Source organism: Arachis hypogaea, chromosome 16 (genome assembly GCF_003086295.3).
Source record: "Arachis hypogaea cultivar Tifrunner chromosome 16, arahy.Tifrunner.gnm2.J5K5, whole genome shotgun sequence".
In the NCBI taxonomy this organism is placed as follows: domain Eukaryota; kingdom Viridiplantae; phylum Streptophyta; class Magnoliopsida; order Fabales; family Fabaceae; genus Arachis; species Arachis hypogaea.
In genome coordinates, this window is record NC_092051.1 from 126624719 (window position 1) to 126642554 (window position 17836).

At 40.3% G+C, this 17836-nt stretch overlaps 1 non-coding gene across 1 annotated transcript; it reads left to right on the forward strand.

The window, feature by feature from the left end:
- Positions 1–3114: 3114 nt before the first annotated feature.
- Positions 3115–3222, forward strand: LOC112761209 (small nucleolar RNA R71). The gene has a single exon (XR_003181615.1). It is a non-coding gene; the product is annotated as a small nucleolar RNA R71 (small nucleolar RNA).
- The last annotated feature ends 14614 nt before the right edge of the window (positions 3223–17836 follow it).

The following is a 17836-nucleotide window of genomic DNA, read 5'->3' on the forward strand; positions in this document are numbered from 1 at the left end:
AGGACTTGGTCCAACCTTTGATCAAAGTTGACTCTCCTTGTGTAGGGGCGTGCGTTCTCTTCCATGTTTGGCAAGTTGAACGCCAACCTCACATTTTCTGGACTAAAATCTAAGTATTTCCCCCGAACCATTGTAACATAGTTCTTTGGATTCGGGTTCTTACTTTGATCATGGTTCTTGGTGATCCATGCATTGGCATAGAACTCTTGAACCATTAGGATGCCAACTTGTTGGATGGGATTTGTTAGAACTTCCCAACCTCTTCTTTGAATTTCATGTCGGATCTCTGGATACTCATTTCTTTTGAGTTTGAAAGGGACCTCAGGGATCACCTTCTTCTTGGCCACAACATCATAGAAGTGGTCTTGATGGGCTTTGGAGATGAACCTTTCCATCTCCCATGACTCGGATGTGGAAGCTCTTGTCTTCCCTTTCCCCTTTCTAGAGGATTCTCCGGTCTTAGGTGCCATCAATGGTAATGGAAAAACAAAAAGCTTATGCTTTTACCACACCAAACTTAGAATATTGCTCGCCCTCGAGCAATAAACAAAAGAATAGAAGAAGAAGAAGAAGAAATATGGAGAGGGAGAGGGAGATGTGGTTTCGGCCAAGAGGAGTGTAGAGGGGTGTGTTGTGTGAATTTGATGAAGAATAGAGGGTTTTATATAGGGAAGGGAGGGGGGGTTAAGGTTCGGCCATATGGGTGGGTTTGGGTGGGAAATTGGTTTTGAATTTTGAAGGTAAGTGGAGTTTGTGAGGTAGGTTTATGGGGAAGAGTGGATGGATGTGAGTGGTGAAGAGGTGATGGGGAAGAGAGTTTGAGGTGATTGGTGAAGGGTTTTTGGGGAAGAGTGTTTATGGGGTTGTGTGAAAGAGAGTGGTGAGAAGAGGTGAGTGGAGGTAGGTGGGGATCCTGTGGGGTCCACAGATCCTGAGTGGATCCTGTGGGGTCCACAGATCCTGAGTAGATCCTGTGGGGTCCACAGATCCTGAGGTGTTCAAGGATTTACATCCCTGCACCCATTAGGCATGTAAAAATGCCTTTGTACCCAACTCTGGGCGTTCAGCACCAGGTTGGTGGCCATTTTGGGCGTTCAACGCCCATTTGTGTGCCATTTCTGGCGTTGAACGCCAGAACCATGCCTGTTCTGGTGTTCAGCGCCCAGAAGCTGCCCATTTTGGGCGTTCAGCGCCAGAACCATGCTTTGTTCTGGTGCTGAACGCCAGACAGATGCTCCTCCAGGGTGTGATTTTTCTTCTGCTGTTTTTGATTCCGTTTTCAATTTTTATATTTATTTTGTGACTCCACATGATCATGAACCTAAGAAAACATGAAAAACAATAAGAATAAGAATTAGATAAACATTGGGTTGCCTCCCAACAAGCGCTTCTTTAATGTCAATAGCTTGACAGTGGGCTCTCATGGAGCCTCACAGATGTGCAGAGCTTTGTTGAGACTCTCCAACACCAAACTTAGAGTTTGGATATGGGAGTTCAACACCAAACTTAGAGTTTGGTTGTGGCCTCCCAACACCAAACTTAGAGTTTGACTGTGGGGGCTCTGGTTGACTCTACTTGGAGAGAAGCTTTTTCTGCTTCCTCTCCATGGTTGCAGAGGGAGATCCTTGAGTTTTAAACACAAGGGAGTCCTCATTCCATTGAAGAAATATTTCACCTCTGTCAACATCAATCACAGCTCTTGCTGTGGCCAGGAAAGGTCTTCCTAGGATGATGGATTCATCCTCTTCCTTTCCAGTATCCAGGACTATGAAATCAGTAGGGATGTAAAGGCCTTCAACCTTTACTAACACGTCCTCTACTTGTCCATAAGCCTGTTTTCTTGAACTGTCTGCCATCTCTAATGAGATTTTAGCAGCTTGCACCCCATAGATTCCCAGTTTCTCTATTACAGAGAGGGGCATGAGGTTTATTCCTGAACCAAGGTCACACAGAGCCTTAAAAATCATGGTGCCTATGGTGCAGGATATTATGAACTTTCCAGGATCCTGTCTCTTCTGAGGCAATGTCAGTTGATCCAGATCACTTAGTTCATTGATGAACAAGGGAGGTTCAACTTCCCAAGTATCAATGCCAAATAATTTGGCATTCAGCTTCATGATTGCACCAAGAAACTTGGCAGTTTGCTCTTCAGTAACATCCTTATTCTCTTCAGAAGAGGAATACTCATCAGAGCTCATGAAGGGCATAAGGAGGTTCAATGGAATCTCTATGGTCTCTAGATGAGCCTCAGAGTCCTTTGATTCCTCAGAGGGAAGCTCCTTATTGATCACTGGACGTCCCAGGAGGTCTTCCTCCTTGGGATTCACGTCCTCTCCTTCTTTTACAGGTTCGGCCATGGTACTTATGTCAATGGCCTTGCACTCTCCTTTTGGGTTCTCTTCTATATTGCTTGGGAGAGTACTAGGAGGGATTTCAGTGATCCTTTTACAGTTGGCCCACTTGTGCTTCCAGATTTCTAATGGAAGACCTTGTTTCATTCATGAAACTTCCAGTGGCCTTAGATAGATCAGAGACTAGATTTGCTAAATTAGAAGCATTTTGTTCAGAGTTCTCTGTCTGTTGCTGAGTTGATGATGGAAAAGGCTTGCTATTGCTAAACCTGTTTCTTCCACCATTATTAAAGCCTTGTTGGGGATTTTGATCCTTTCATGAGAAATTTGGATGATTTCTCCATGTTGAGTTATAGGTGTTTCCATAAGGTTCACCTAAGTAATTCACCTCTGCTATTGCAGGGTTCTCAGGATCATAAGCTTCTTCTGCATAAGAAGCCTCTTGAGTACTGTTGGATGCAGCTTGCATTCCATGCATACTCTGAGAGATCATATTGACTTGCTGAGTCAATATTTTATTCTGAGCCAATATGGCATTCAGAGTATCAACTTCAAGAACTCTCTTCTTTATAGGCATCCCATTACTCACAGGATTCCTTTCAGAAGTGTACATGAACTGGTTATTAGCAACCATGTCAATGAGTTCTTGAGCTTCTGCAGGCGTTTTCTTTAGGTGAATGGATCCACCTGCAGAAGTGTCCAGTGACATCTTTGATAGCTCAGATAAACCATCATAAAATATATCCAGGATGGTCCATTCTGAAAGCATGTCAGAAGGATACTTTTTGGTCAACTGTTTGTATCTTTCCCAAGCTTCATAGAGGGATTCACCTTCTTTCTGTATGAAGGTTTGAACATCAACTCTAAGCTTGCTCAGCTTTTGAGGAGGAAAGTACTTGGCTAAGAAAGCCGTGACCAGCTTATCCCAAGAGTTCAGGCTGTCTTTGGATTGAGAATCCAACCATAATCTAGCTCTGTCTCTTACAACAAAAGGGAAAAGCATGAGCCTGTAGACTTCAGGATCTACTCCATTAGTCTTAACAGTATCACATATCTGCAAGAATTCAGTTAAGAACTGAAAAGGATCTTCAGATGGAAGTCCATGAAACTTGCAGTTCTGCTGCATCAGAGAAACTAATTGAGGTTTCAGCTCAAAATTGTTTGCTCCAATGGCAGGAATGGAGATGCTTCTTCCATGTAAATTGGAATTAGGTGCAGTAAAGTCACCAAGCATCTTCCTTACATTATTATTATTTTCGGCTGCCATCTCCTTTTCCTGTTCGAAAATTTCTGAAAGGTTATCTCTGGATTGTTGTATTTTAGCTTCTCTTAATTTTCTCTTCAGAGTCCTTTCAGGTTCTGGATCTGCTTCCACAAGAATGTTCTTATCCTTGCTCCTGCTCATATGACAAAGAAGAGGGCACAGAAAAATAATAATAATAATAGAGATCCTTTATACCACAGTATAGGGATCCCTGTGTGAGTAGAAGAAGAGGGGGAGACAAAGAATGTAATATAATGGAAGAAACACAACTGTGAGGATGGCAGAGATGTGAGATGAGATGTTAGGATATGAATGAATAAATAGAATAAGATGGGGGAGGGATAATTTTCGAAAATTATTTTGAAAAAGAGTTAGTGATTTTCGAAAATGGTTTTTTGAAAATTGTTAGTATTTTTTTCGAAAATTTTTTTTTAAATTAAAAATAAAAATAATTAGTTAATTAAAAAGAAATTTTTGAAAAAGAGGGAAGATATTTTTGAAAATTAGAGAGAGAGAGAGAGTTAGTTAGGTAGTTTTGAAAAAGTTAAGAAACAAACAAAAAGTTAGTTAGTTAGTTGAAACAAATTTTGAAAAGATAAGAAGTTAGAAAGTTAGAAAAGATATTTTGAAAAGATATTTTTGAAAAAGATTTGATTTTTAAAATCACAATTAATGACTTGATTCATAAGAAATCACAAGATATGATTCTAGAACTTAAAGTTTGAATCTTTCTTAACAAGCAAGTAACAAACTTCAAATTTTTGAATCAAAACATTAATTGATTATGTTATTTTCGAAAATAACTAAGAAATTTGAAAAAGATTTGATTTTTGAAAAAGATAAAATTTTCAAATTGAAAATTTGATTTGACTCATAAGAAACAACTTGATTTTAAAAATTTTTGAAAAAGTCAATCCAAATTTTCGAATTTGATGAGAGAAAAAGGGAAAGATACTTTTTTGATTTTTGAAATTTTTTGATGAGAGAGAAAAACAAGAAAAATGATGCAATGCATGAGAATTTTAGATCAAAACATGTGATGCATGCAAGAATGCTATGAATGTCAAGATGAACACCAATAACACTATGAAGATCATGATGAACACCAAGAACATATTTTTGAAAAATTTTTAATGCAAGGAAAACATGCAAGACACCAAACTTAGAATTCTTTAATGCTTAGGCACTAAGAATTCAAGAATGCATATGAAGAACATGAAAAGACACAAAACAAAAAAAATCATCAAGATCAAACAAGAAGACTTACCAAGAACAACTTGAAGATCATGAAGAACACTATGAATGCATGAGAATTTTCGAAAAATGCAAGATGCACATGCAATTGACACCAAACTTATAACATGACTCAAGACTCAAACAAGAAACATGAAAATATTTTTGATTTTTATGATTTTCTATTTTTTTTGTATTTTTTTTTCGAAAATTAATTGAAAAACAAAAATAAGGATTCCAAAATTTTTAATATGAATTCCAGGAATCTTGCATTCTTAGTCTAAAGCTTCAGTCCAGGAATTAGACATGGCTCACTAGCCAGCCAAGCCTTCAATGAAAGCTCCGGTCCAAAACACTAGACATGGCCAATGGCCAGCCAAGCTTCAGCATGTAACACCAGAGTATATTGCTCTTGATAACAAATTGCTGCTCATTATTTATCAAATATGTAACTTGCCTCTGATGGTTTGGAAGCCTCAGTCCAAAAGAATTTAGACATGGCTTTACAGCCAGCCAGGCTTCACATGCTTCATGAAACACTAGAATTCATTCTTAAAAATCTTGAATAAAATTTTTGAAAACATTTTTATTATTTTTTTTTCGAAAACAGATGAGAAAATTTTGAAAGATTTTTTTGAAAAATTTTTGAAAACAAAATAAAAAGGAAATTACCTAATCTGAGCAACAAGATGAACCGTCAGTTGTCCAAACTCGAACAATCCCCGGCAACGGCGCCAAAAACTTGGTGCACGAAATTGTGATGTCCAGGCTCGAACAATCCCTGGCAACGTGAGCAACTTGGTACGCGTAATCGTGATTACACATTCATAATATGTCACAACTTCGATACAACTAACCAGCAAGTGCACTGGGTCGTCCAAGTAATACCTTACGTGAGTAAGGGTCGAATCCCACGGAGATTGTTGGTATGAAGCAAGCTATGGTCACCTAGTAAATCTCAGTCAGGCAGATATAAAGTGATAATGGTGTTTTCGAATATTATATAGTAAAATAGGGATAGAGATACTTATGTAAATCATTGGTAGGAATTTCAGATAAGCGAATGGAGATGCTTTTCGTTCCTCTGAACCTCTGCTTTCCTGCTATCTTCATCCAATCAGTCTCACTCCTTTCCATGGCTGGCTTTATGTGATACATCACCACTGTCAATGGCTACTTTCGGTCATCTCTCGGGAAAATGATCCAATGCCCTGTCACGGCATGGCTAATCGTCTGGAGGCATCACCCTTGTCAATGGCTTCATCTTATCCTCTCAGTGAATAATATGCTCACACACCCTGTCACGGCACGGCTATTCATCTGTCGGTTCTCGATCATGCTGGAATAGGATTTACTATCCTTTTGCATCTGTTACTAACGCCCTGCAATCGCGAGTTAGGAGCTCGTCACAGTCATTCAATCATTGAATCCTACTCGGAATACCACAGAAAAGGTTTAGAATTTCCGGATTCTCTTGAATGCCGCCATCATTCTAGCTTACGCCACGAAGATTCTGGTTAGGAGATCTAAGAGATATTCATTCTAGCTTATTTCATGTAGAACGGAAGTGTTTGTCAGGCACGCGTTCATAAGGGAGAAGGATGATGAGCGTCACACATAATCATCATCTTCATCACGTTCTTGGGTGCGAATGGATATCTTAGAAGAGAAATAAGAAGAATTGAATAGAAAACAGTAGTACTTTGCATTAATCTTTGAGGAACAGCAGAGCTCCACACCTTAATCTATGGAGTGTAGAAACTCTACCGTTAAAAATACATAAGTGAAGGTCCAGGCATGGCCGAGATGGCCAGCCTCCTAAAGCGTGATAAATAGTCTCCTAAGGTGAACAATGGAATAAAACTGAGACCAAAGATGCCTAATACAATAGTAAAAGGTCCTATTTATAATAAACTATCTACTAGGGTTTACATGAGTAAGTAATTGATGCATAAATCCACTTCCTGGGCCCACTTGGTGTGTGTTTGGGCTGAGCCTAAGTGTTGCACGTGTAGAGGTCCTTCTTGGAGTTGAACGCCAGTTTTTGTGCCAGTTTGGGCGTTCAACTCTGGTTTTGGCTCCTTTTCTGGCGCTGGACGCCAGACTTGGGTAGAAAGCTGGCATTGAACGCCAGTTTACGTCGTCTATTCTTGGCCAAAGTATGGACTATTATATATTGCTGGAAAGCCCTGGATGTCTACTTTCCAACGCAATTGGAAGCGCGCCATTTCGAGTTTTGTAGCTCCAGAAAATCCACTTTGAGTGCAGGGAGGTCAGAATCCAACAGCATCAGCAGTCCTTCTTCAACCTCTGAATCTGATTTCTGCTCAAGTCCCTCAATTTCAGCCAGAAAATACCTGAAATCACAGAAAAATACACAAACTCATAGTAAAGTCAAGAAATGTGAATTTAACATAAAAACTAATGAAAACATCCCTAAAAGTGACTAGATCCTACTAAAAACATACTAAAAACAATGCCAAAAAGCGTATAAATTATCCGCTCATCACTGCTGCTTTGTTTGCTTTAATTGTACTTCCATGTTTATATTAGTCATTCTTGTCTCTTGTAGTCTCTCCTTGAATTCGGCTAACTGTTTTGTTAGAAAATCTAATTGCTGATTGAACTCAGTAGCTTGTTCTACAGGGCTGAGTTCAGCAGTCACTATTTTAGCCTCTTCTTTCATGGAAGGTTCACTGCTTAGGTACAGATGCTGATTTCTGGCAACTGTATCAATGAGCTCTTGAGCTTCTTCAATTGTTTTTCTCATGTGGATAGATCCACCAGCTGAGTAGTTTAGAGAAATCTGAGCTCTTTCTGTAAGCCCATAATAGAAGATGTCTAGCTAAACCCACTCTGAAAACATTTCAGAGGGGAATTTTCTTAGCATCTCTCTGCATCTCTCCCAGGTATCATAAAGAGATTCAATATCTCCTTGTTTAAAGCCTTGGATGTCCAGCCTTAGCTGTGTCATCCGTTTTGGATGAAAGTATTGATTCAGAAATTTTTCTGTTAGCTGTTTCCATGTCCTTATGCTAGCCTTAGGTTGGTTGTTTAACCACCTCTTAGCCTGGTCTTTTACAGCAAATGAAAACAGTAATAATCTATAGACATCCTGATCTACTTCCTTATCATGTACTGTGTCAGCAATCTGTAAAAACTGTGCCAGAAACTCTGTAGGTTCTTCCTATGAAAGACCGGAATACTGGCAACTTTGCTGCACCATGATAATGAGCTGAGGATTCAACTCAAAGCTACTGACTCCAATGGAGGATATACAGATACTACTCCCATATGAAGCAGTAGTGGGGTTAGCATATGACCCCAGAGTCCTTCTGGACTGCTCTTTTCCACTTAGGTCCATGATGGAGAAAAGGGAATTGATGTGAATTGCAATTAAAATATATTTTTATTTTTTATTTTATAAAAAAGAGAATGAATAATAAAAAAATGAAATAAAATAACTAGAAATTAAATATAGATTTCAAAAATTAAGAATAAAAATTTTAAAATTAAAATAATTACTTAATTAAGAAGATTTGAAAAACTTTGGATATGATTTTTGAAAATGGTTTTAAATTTTGAAATAAAAATTTGAATTTTAAAAGCAATTTTCGAAAGTTTGCTTTAAAATAGAGAGAAAAGATATTTTTGAATTTAATAAGAAAAGAGAAAAATAATAAAATAGCACAAGATTTAAAATTTTTAGATCTAATGCTCCTTGTTTTCGAAAATTTTGGAGGGAAAATACCAAGGAACACCAAACTTAAAAATTTTAAGATCAAAACACAAGGAGACTCAAGAACACTTTGAAGACTCACAAGAACACGAAGAACAAAAACTCAAAGACTCAAAGGAATCAAGAACATAAAAAGAACACCAAACTTAAAATTTTTAGAAAATCACAATAAAATTTTCGAAAACTAAAGAAAATCTAACAAGAAAACACCAAACTTAAAGTTTGGCACAAGATTTAATCAAAGAAAAATTATTCTTGAAAAAGTTTTAAAAGGAAGATTCCAAATTACCAAGAACATAAACCAACGCTCTAGCCAATTGGGCTGTAAATGTAACACTTGTTTTGAAGAAGTATTTTTAATAACTAAGAATAAATTTTTTTTTTGAAAACTAATGTTTTGAAAAGGCACAAGAAAAATAAGAAAAGAAACAAAACAAGAAAAACTAAAGATCAAACAAGAAAAATTAACAAGAACAACTTGAAGATCCAAGAAAAACAAAGAACACAAATTCAAAAATTTAAAGGAAAATATAAAATATGCAATTGACACCAAACTTAAAATATGAAACTAAACTCAAACAGAAAAATTCAATTATTAGTAAAAGAAAAATAAAATTTCGAAAAAAAGTTTTTGAAAAAGAAAATAAGGATTCTAAAATTCTAACAAGAACAATAATAAAAGACTCAAAGACAAATTACAGATTAATAAACAAAAATAAAATTTTTTTTGAAAGATTTTTGAAAAGAAAGTAAAAGACTCTGACCCAAAAGACAAAATTTTTCTAATCTAAGCAATAGGATGAACCGTCAGTTGTTCAAACTCAACAATCTCCGGTAACGGCGCCAAAAACTTGGTGCACGAATTTGTACATGTCAATGTCAATATTACTATTTCTTAAAAATTCGCACAACTAACCAGCAAGTGCACTGAGTCGTCCAAGTAATACCTTACGTGAGTAAGGGTCGAATCCCACGGAGATTGTTGGCTTGAAGCAAGCTATGGTTATCTTGTAACTCTTAGTTAGGATATAATATCAATAATAATTCTTAGTTTAAATTGTAAACAGTGAAAGGGCATAAAATAAATACTTGTTATGCAGTAATGAATAATATGTTGGAGTTTTGGAGATGCTTTGTCATCTGAATTTCAGCTTTCCTCTTGTACTCCTCTTCAAACACGCAAGTTTCCTCCTATGACAAGCTGTGTGTTGGTGGATCACCGTTGTCAATGGCTACCATCCGTCCTCTCAGTGAAAATGGTCCAGGTGCGCTGTCACCGCACGGCTAATCATCTGTCAGTTCTCGATCATACTGGAATAGGATTTACTATCCTTTTATGTCTGTCACTACGCCCATCACTTGCGAGTTTGAAGCTCGTCATAGCCATCTAATCCCTGAATCCTACTCGGAATACCACAGACAAGGTTTAGACTTTCTGGATTCTCATGAATGCTGCCAATGGATTCTAGCTTATACCACGAAGATTCTGATTAAAGAATCTAAGAGATACTCATTCAATCTAATGTAGAACGGAGGTGGTTGTCAGGCACACGTTCATGGGTTGAGATTGGTGATGAGTGTCACGGATCATCACCTTCGTCATAATGAAGCGCGAATGAACAACTTAGATAGGAACAAGCGTATTTGAATAGAAAACAGAAATACTTGCATTAATTCATCGAGACACAGCAGAGCTCCTCACCCCCAACAATGGAGTTTAGAGACTCATGATGTCAAAGAGTACAAAGTTCAGATCCAAAATGTCATGAGTTACAAAATAAATCTCTAAAAGTTGTTTAAATACTAAACTAGTAACCTAGGTTTACAGAAAATGAGTAAACTATGATAGATAGTGCAGAAATCCACTTCTGGAACCCACTTGGTGTGTGCTGGGGCTGAGACTTAAGCTTCTCACGTGCTTGGGCTATTTCTGGCGCTGAACGCCAGACTACAACAAGGAACTGGCGTTGAACCCCAGTTTACGTCATCTATCCTTAAGCAAAGTATAGACTATTATATATTTCTGGAAAGCCCTAGATGTCTACTTTCCAACGCAATTAAAAGCGCGCCAATTGGACTCCTGTAGCTCCAGAAAATCCATTCCGAGTACAGAGAGGTTAGAATCCAATAGCATCAGCAGTCGTTTTTCAGTCTGAATCAGATTTTTGCTCAGCTCCCTCAATTTCAGCCAGAAAATACCTGAAATTACAAAAAAACACACAAACTCATAGTAAATTCCATAAATATGATTTTATTTAAAAAATAATGAAAATAAACTAAAAACTAACTAAAACATACTAAAAACTACATGAAATTAACCCCAAAAAACGTATAAAATATCCGTTCATCAACTGCGTTGGAGAACATGGCTGCTGCTATGCAAGCCACTGCTGAGGCTCTTGGTCAACAGATGAACAACCATGGTAATGACGGAGGTGGAGTTCAGGACCCGATGACACTGGCAAACTTTTTGAAGGTTAATCCTCCTAAGTTCAAGGGAATCACTAGCCCGACTGAAGCCGATACATGGTTTCAGGCTATGGAGCGAGCACTACAAGTGCAGGTGGTGCCTGAAGGACAGCGTGTTGAGTTTGCTACCTATTTGCTCACTGGGAAAGCATCGCATTGGTGGCAAGGAGTCCGACGCCTCCTGCAGCAGGGTGATGATTATATCACCTGGGATGTCTTCCAAGAGGAGTTCTATAAGAGGTACTTTCCGACTTCTGCTAGGACGGCCAAAGAGCTTGAATTATTGCAGCTGAAGCAGGGTACTATGTCCGTATCTGAGTATACTGACAAGTTTGAGGAGCTGTTCAGATTTTCTCGTATGTGTTAAGGGACTCCGGTGAAATATGAGGAATGGAAGTGTGTTAAGTACGAAGGAGGGCTCTGGATTGATATTTTCAGCTCAGTGGGACCAATGGAGATCAGAACTTTCTCCGAGTTGGTGAACAAGTGTAGAGTTGCTGAAGAGTGCGTGAAGAAGGCGGCTACTGAGAGAGGGAATCACAAAGGATCATTCCCACAGAACCGAGGGAAGAGCTTTGCACCTAGAGGACCACCTTTCAAGAGGGGAGGTTCTTTTAGGAGGCCCAACAACAACAACTCCCAAGGGAAAAGGTTTGGGAAGCAGCCTCAGAATGATCAAGCTTGTACTAGGTGTGGAAGTCACCATCCGGGAGTACCGTGCAAGGCCAGATGGGGTTTGTGCTACAATTGTGGAAAGGCGGGGCGTAGAGCCGCAAATTGTCCGGAGAAGCAGAAACAAGGTGCCGGGAAGGCACAGTAGACTGGTCGGGTGTTCACCACTTCAGCTATAGGTGCTGAGGGATCTGAGGCACTTATCCGAGGTAACTGTGAAATAGCTGGTCGAACTTTAAATGCTTTATTTGATTCGGGAGCATCGCATTCATTCATTGCATTTGAGAAAGCCCATGAGTTAGGATTGAAGATCGTAACCTTAGGTTATGACCTAAAAGTGTATAATGCTACCCATGAGGCCATGGTAACTAGGCTAGGATGCCCGAAAGTTTTGTTTAGGTTCAAGCAGCGTGATTTTGTACATAACTTAATCTGCTTACCGATGATCGGTCTTGATCTTATCTTGGGATTGGACTGGTTATCTGAGAACCATGTCTTGCTTGATTGTTCTACAAAGTCGGTGTACTTTATGCCGGAAGATACAGAAGGGCCGGTCGTGGTGTATAATTATTACTTGAATTCGATGATGGTGAACTGTTCCAGAATCGAATGTCAGGGTATCCTGTTGTTAACTGCGGGTGTTTCGGGTGATGATCAAAGGTTGGAAAAGATTCCGGTGGTGTGTGAGTTTCCGGAAGTGTTTCCCGATGACATTGATGAATTTCCACCTGACCGAGAGGTCGAGTTTGCTATTGAATTGGTGCCTGGGGTGGGACCAATCTCAAGTGCTCCTTATAGAATGTCACCATTAGAGATGGCCGAGCTAAAGTCTCAGTTAGAGGACTTGTTGGGTAAGAACTTTATCAGACCAAGTGTTTCCCCGTGGGGTGCTCTAGTGTTACTGGTAAAGAAGAAGGACAGGAGTATGTAGCTCTGTGTGGATTACAGGCAGCTGAACAAGGTCACCATAAAGAATAAGTACCCATTGCCGAGGATTGATGATCTCATGGATCAGTTACAAGGAGCTGGGGTTTTCTCCAAGATCGATTTGCGATCCGGTTATCACCAGATAAGGGTGAGGGGTGAGGATATCCCTAAGACCGCTTTCAGGACACGTTATGGTCATTACGAGTATACTGTAATGTCTTTTGGGTTGACAAACACTCCTGCAGTGTTTATGGATTACATGAATAGAGTGTTCCGTCCGTTTCTGGATAAATTCGTTGTTGTCTTCATTGACGATATACTAATTTACTCCAAGACTGAAGAAGAGCATGCGGAACACTTGCGGACCGCGTTGCAGATTTTAAAGGAGAAGAAACTCTATGCGAAACTGTCTAAGTGTGAGTTCTGGAAGAGTGAGGTGGAGTTTTTGGGTCACGTGGTGAGTAAGAAGGGAATAGCCGTAGATCCAGCTAAGGTGGAGGCTGTGATGGATTGGAAGCAACCAACCACAGTAACTGAGATAAGGAGTTTTTTGGGCTTAGCTGGCTATTACCGAAGATTCATCAAAGGCTTTTCACAATTAGCCTTGCCGTTGACAAAGTTAATCCGCAAAGACACACCATTTGTTTGGACTCCTGAGTGTGAGGAGAGCTTTCAGGCGTTGAAGAAAAAGTTGACCACTGCACCTGTGTTGGTGTTACCTAAGCCGAACGAACAGTTTGAGGTGTACTGTGATGCCTCACTAAAGGGACTAGGATGCGTGCTGATGCAGCATCATAATGTGGTGGCGTATGCCTCACGCCAGTTGAGACCTCATGAAGTTGGTTACCCTACGCACGATTTAGAACTCACTGCGGTTGTGTTTGCCTTGAAGGTGTGGAGGCATTATCTCTATGGGGTTAAGTTCCAAGTCTTCTCCGATCACAAGAGCTTGAAATATCTCTTTGATTAGAAGGAGCTTAATATGAGGCAGAGAAGGTGGATGGAATTATTGAAGGACTACGACTTTGAGTTGAATTACCATCTAGGAAAGGCGAACGTAGTGGCGGATGCGTTAAGTCAGAAGTCATTATATGTGGCTGAAGTTGCTCAAGGGATTCGAGAATCTAAAAATTGGTGCTCGAGAAGTATCTGGAACTTTGTGTTTGAGCCAATTAGAAATCTCAAGTGACTTTAAGTCCGAACTCCTAAAGGCTCATGAAAATGATGAAGCGTTATGGAAGGTGTTACCGACTATCGAGCAAGGAAAACAATGGAGAGTGTCGGAAGAAAAAGATGGGTTATGGAGATTCAAGGGTAGAAATCATTGTGCCGGATGTTGGCACTTTGAGGCAAGATATCTTAAAGGAGGCACACAAAAGCGGATTCTCCATTCACTCGGGAAGTACTAAGATGTACCATGATTTAAAGGCGATGTTTTGGTGGCCAGGTATGAAGAATGATGTGGCGGAATATGTTTCAAAGTGCTTAACTTGTCAAAAGGTGAAGATTGAACATCAAAGACCTTCCGGGATGTTGCAACCATTAGAGGTTCCACAATGGAAGTGGGAAAGTATTGCAATGGACTTTGTGTCAGGATTGCCAAGGACTAGGACTGGTTTTGATGCTATCTGGGTGATTGTGGACCGACTGACGAAATCAGCTCACTTTTTTTGCCCATTCGGATGACTTACACCCTTGAGGATCTAGCACGGTTATACATAAAGGAGATTGTGAGACTTCATGGTGTACGTGCTACTATAATCTCTGATAGAGATCCTCGTTTCACTTTGAGGTTCTGGGGTGCATTTCAGAAAGCTTTTGGAACCCGATTAAGCTTGAGTACAGCTTACCATCCTCAAACAGATGGTCAATCCGAGAGGACAATCCAAACACTAGAGGATATGTTGAGGGCTTGTGTTTTGGACCAACCGGCGAGTTGGGATCGGTATATGCCGTTAGTGGAGTTTGCATACAATAATAGTTACCATGCGAATATCGGAATGGCTCCGTATGAGGCATTGTATGGGAGGAAATGTCGGTCTCTGCTATGTTGGTATGAAGCTGGAGAGAAAGGCTTGTTGGGGCCGGAGATGATAGCTGAGACCACTGAACAAGTCAAGAAAATCCAAGATAGGATGCTTATGGCGCAGAGTCGCCAGAAGAGTTACGCCGATCAGAGGCGAAAGCCCTTGGAATTTGAGGAAGGAGATCATGTTTTCCTGAAGGTTACTCCGACCACAGGAGTAGGTAGGGCGATTAAAGCGAAGAAGTTGAATCCTCGATACATTGGTCCATTTCAAATCCTGGAAAGGATTGGACCGGTGGCGTATCGGATGGCTCTACCACCTCATCTTTCGAACCTGCACGATGTGTTTCACGTGTCACAACTTCAGAAGTACACTCCTGATGCTAGCCATGTGTTAAAACCTGAATCGGTTCAGTTAAGAGAAGATTTGACGCTTCCAGTGGCTCCAGTCAGAATTGATGATACTAGTATCAAACGGTTGCGTGGGAAAGAGGTTTCATTAGTCAAGGTGGCATGGAGTCGAGGCGGTGTTGAGGAACACACTTGGGAACTTGAGTCGGAGATGCGATCGGATTATCCGCACTTATTCTCAGGTAATTGAATTTGAATTTTGTGGGCAAAATTTCCAATTAGGTGGGTAGAATGTAAGACCCGGTTAATTAACGGCTAATTAACCCATGAATGAAAATTTATTCTAGAAAGCCAAAAATGTGATTTTTATGGCTAAAGATGATAGAGGAGATTGAGACGAGAATTTCGGTACCAATTTTATAGAAATCGGACCAAGATTGGATCGAACGGGCCAAACCGGGCCAACCGGACCCAAAGTGGGCCCTTGGCCCAACTAAACTAAACCTAATACACTCATTTCAGCACTCTCTCTCCTCACTACACTCAAGAAACACGCTGAAATGGAGGCCATGGAGGGAAGAACACTCCCTCAAGTTCTTTCTTTCATTTGATCTTCAAACCACCATAACTTTTGATCTAGAGCTCCGATTGCCGCACCATTTATGGCCATGCGTTCACCGCGAAGAGCTTTATAAAACCCATACAATCAATCTTGAGGTAAGCCATGTTTTGCTCTTCGAATTTCCAGCCCTTGTTTTCGAGTTTCATGGGTGAAATGTTGAGATTTTGGACTCTTTGATGTTATAGGACCCAACTCTCTTGAAGGAGAAGGTTAATCTTGTCTCCTTGGGCCTTGGGTATGGTAAGATTCTCAATCCTAGTGTAAATTGTTGTTCTATGATGATTGGGTGTTGAGATGTTGTGTATGGGTATGATGATTGTGGCTTAGGTTGTGTATATGTGAATATTGGAGCTTGATTGGTGACTTTGGAAAGCTTGAAAAGGGAGTTTTGTGTGATAAAATCTGTTCTTGGAGGTGTTGAGACCTTGAAAGATTGAGGAAAAGTGATTTAGAAGTACTCCGGTTGAGCTTGGGAAATCGGCTAAGGTATGGTCTCGGTTTCTCGTATCTAATATGTAATGTGGTAGGAAATACTTAGGCTAGAGGCCCTAAGATAGGCATTGAATCGATGATGTTGTTGAATGATTGAGATATATGATCTGATCATATATGTGACTATGAATATTGATGCCTTGATTGTGTGATATATGAGAAAATGCATGTTGTGATATATGCTTGATGAATGATTTAGGTTGAATTGGTGGGTGGTACTATGTTGATGGTGAGTATGATGATGAGTATGTATAATTATGTTTGATTGGAAATGGTATTATTGAAAATTGGGATGAGGAAGGATGTATGACATGATATTGTGTTTGTCCTTTAGCCATTTGATTGAGAAGTGTTAAAATGGTTGGATGGTGGTTTTGGGAATTTTGGTAAAGTGTCATGTGTGAGTTGAGGATGGCTTGATGTTAATTTTGGTACATTTTGATTGATTTCAAAAAGGGTTGAAATTGGCATGTTTTGGTTGATTTTGAAAATAGTTGAAAGTGGCTTGTTTTGAAAATGGCACTTGTGGTTTTGTATGAAAATATGGTTTTTGGGCATGCTTTGACGGGACATAACTTGGACTACGGATCCCCGTTTTGTACCAAACTTGTTTAGAAATGAAATTGGATCTGGGATGTCCATGCCGTTCAAAGAACGGGCGAAAAATGATTTAAAACGAGAAAGTTATGTCCTTCGGAAGATTGGGGGCTGAATCTGTGAATTCTGCAGCTTTTAACTTAGAAAATTTTTAGCAGAATAACCCCCACGCGTAGGCGCACTTGGTGCGTGCGCGTCGTTCTTCAAGAAGGAACAATCCACGCGTGCGCGTGGTGTGTGCGGGCGCGTCGATGCGCTGCACCAAATGCCCAGCCTTTTTCCCGAGAGTTGTGCCAAAGTTGTGCCAGTTTTGTGCCTGGGGCACAAATGTACCCGCGCGTACGCACGGCTAACGCGTACGCGTCGTTTGGCTATTTTTCAATCCGCACGTCCGCGTGTATGGCGCTTGCGTGCCGATAAGCTTTGTGGCCATCCACGCGTGCGCGTGGAGTGCGCGTACGCGTGGCCCTGTTTTCATCCCAAAGTTTGTTTTTTTGAGTTTTAAAAGCCAAATTTCATACTTCTAAGCCTCCGATCTCACCACTTATGCCTTAAATCATTATGATATGCCTAGCAATGAGACAAGGAGCTAGTAAATGTGGTAACTTGCGAGTGAAGCAGGGGAAAAATGAATGATCAATGAAGATCAAAGATGATTATGTGAGATGCGGAGGATGGCGGTGGAAGTGCTTGTTATGCCATGGGCCGAAGGGCCGTAATTGTTAATGAATTGGCTGGTTATGGATTTAACCGTGAGCCGGATGGCTAGATTATTGCCGTGTTACGGCGGAGCCATGATTTTGGCTAAGTATAAATGCATATATGCTGTTGAATAATTTGTGAATGTTGCACTTCCACTACTGGAGATGAGAGTTTTCCTGGGAGAAAGCAGTGGCTAGCCACCACGTGCTCCAGGTTGAGACTCGAAGCTCTTTTGACCCTATGTCGTAAGTGTGGCCGGGCACTGTGAAAGTCCCAGATGAGCTTGCCCCCGTAAATATTCACCAGTGAGGGTGATGGATATGGATCATGATTATGATCAAGTTTATGATGAGTATAACTCGAGTTGGATGCGCGACAGAGGGACAGTCCA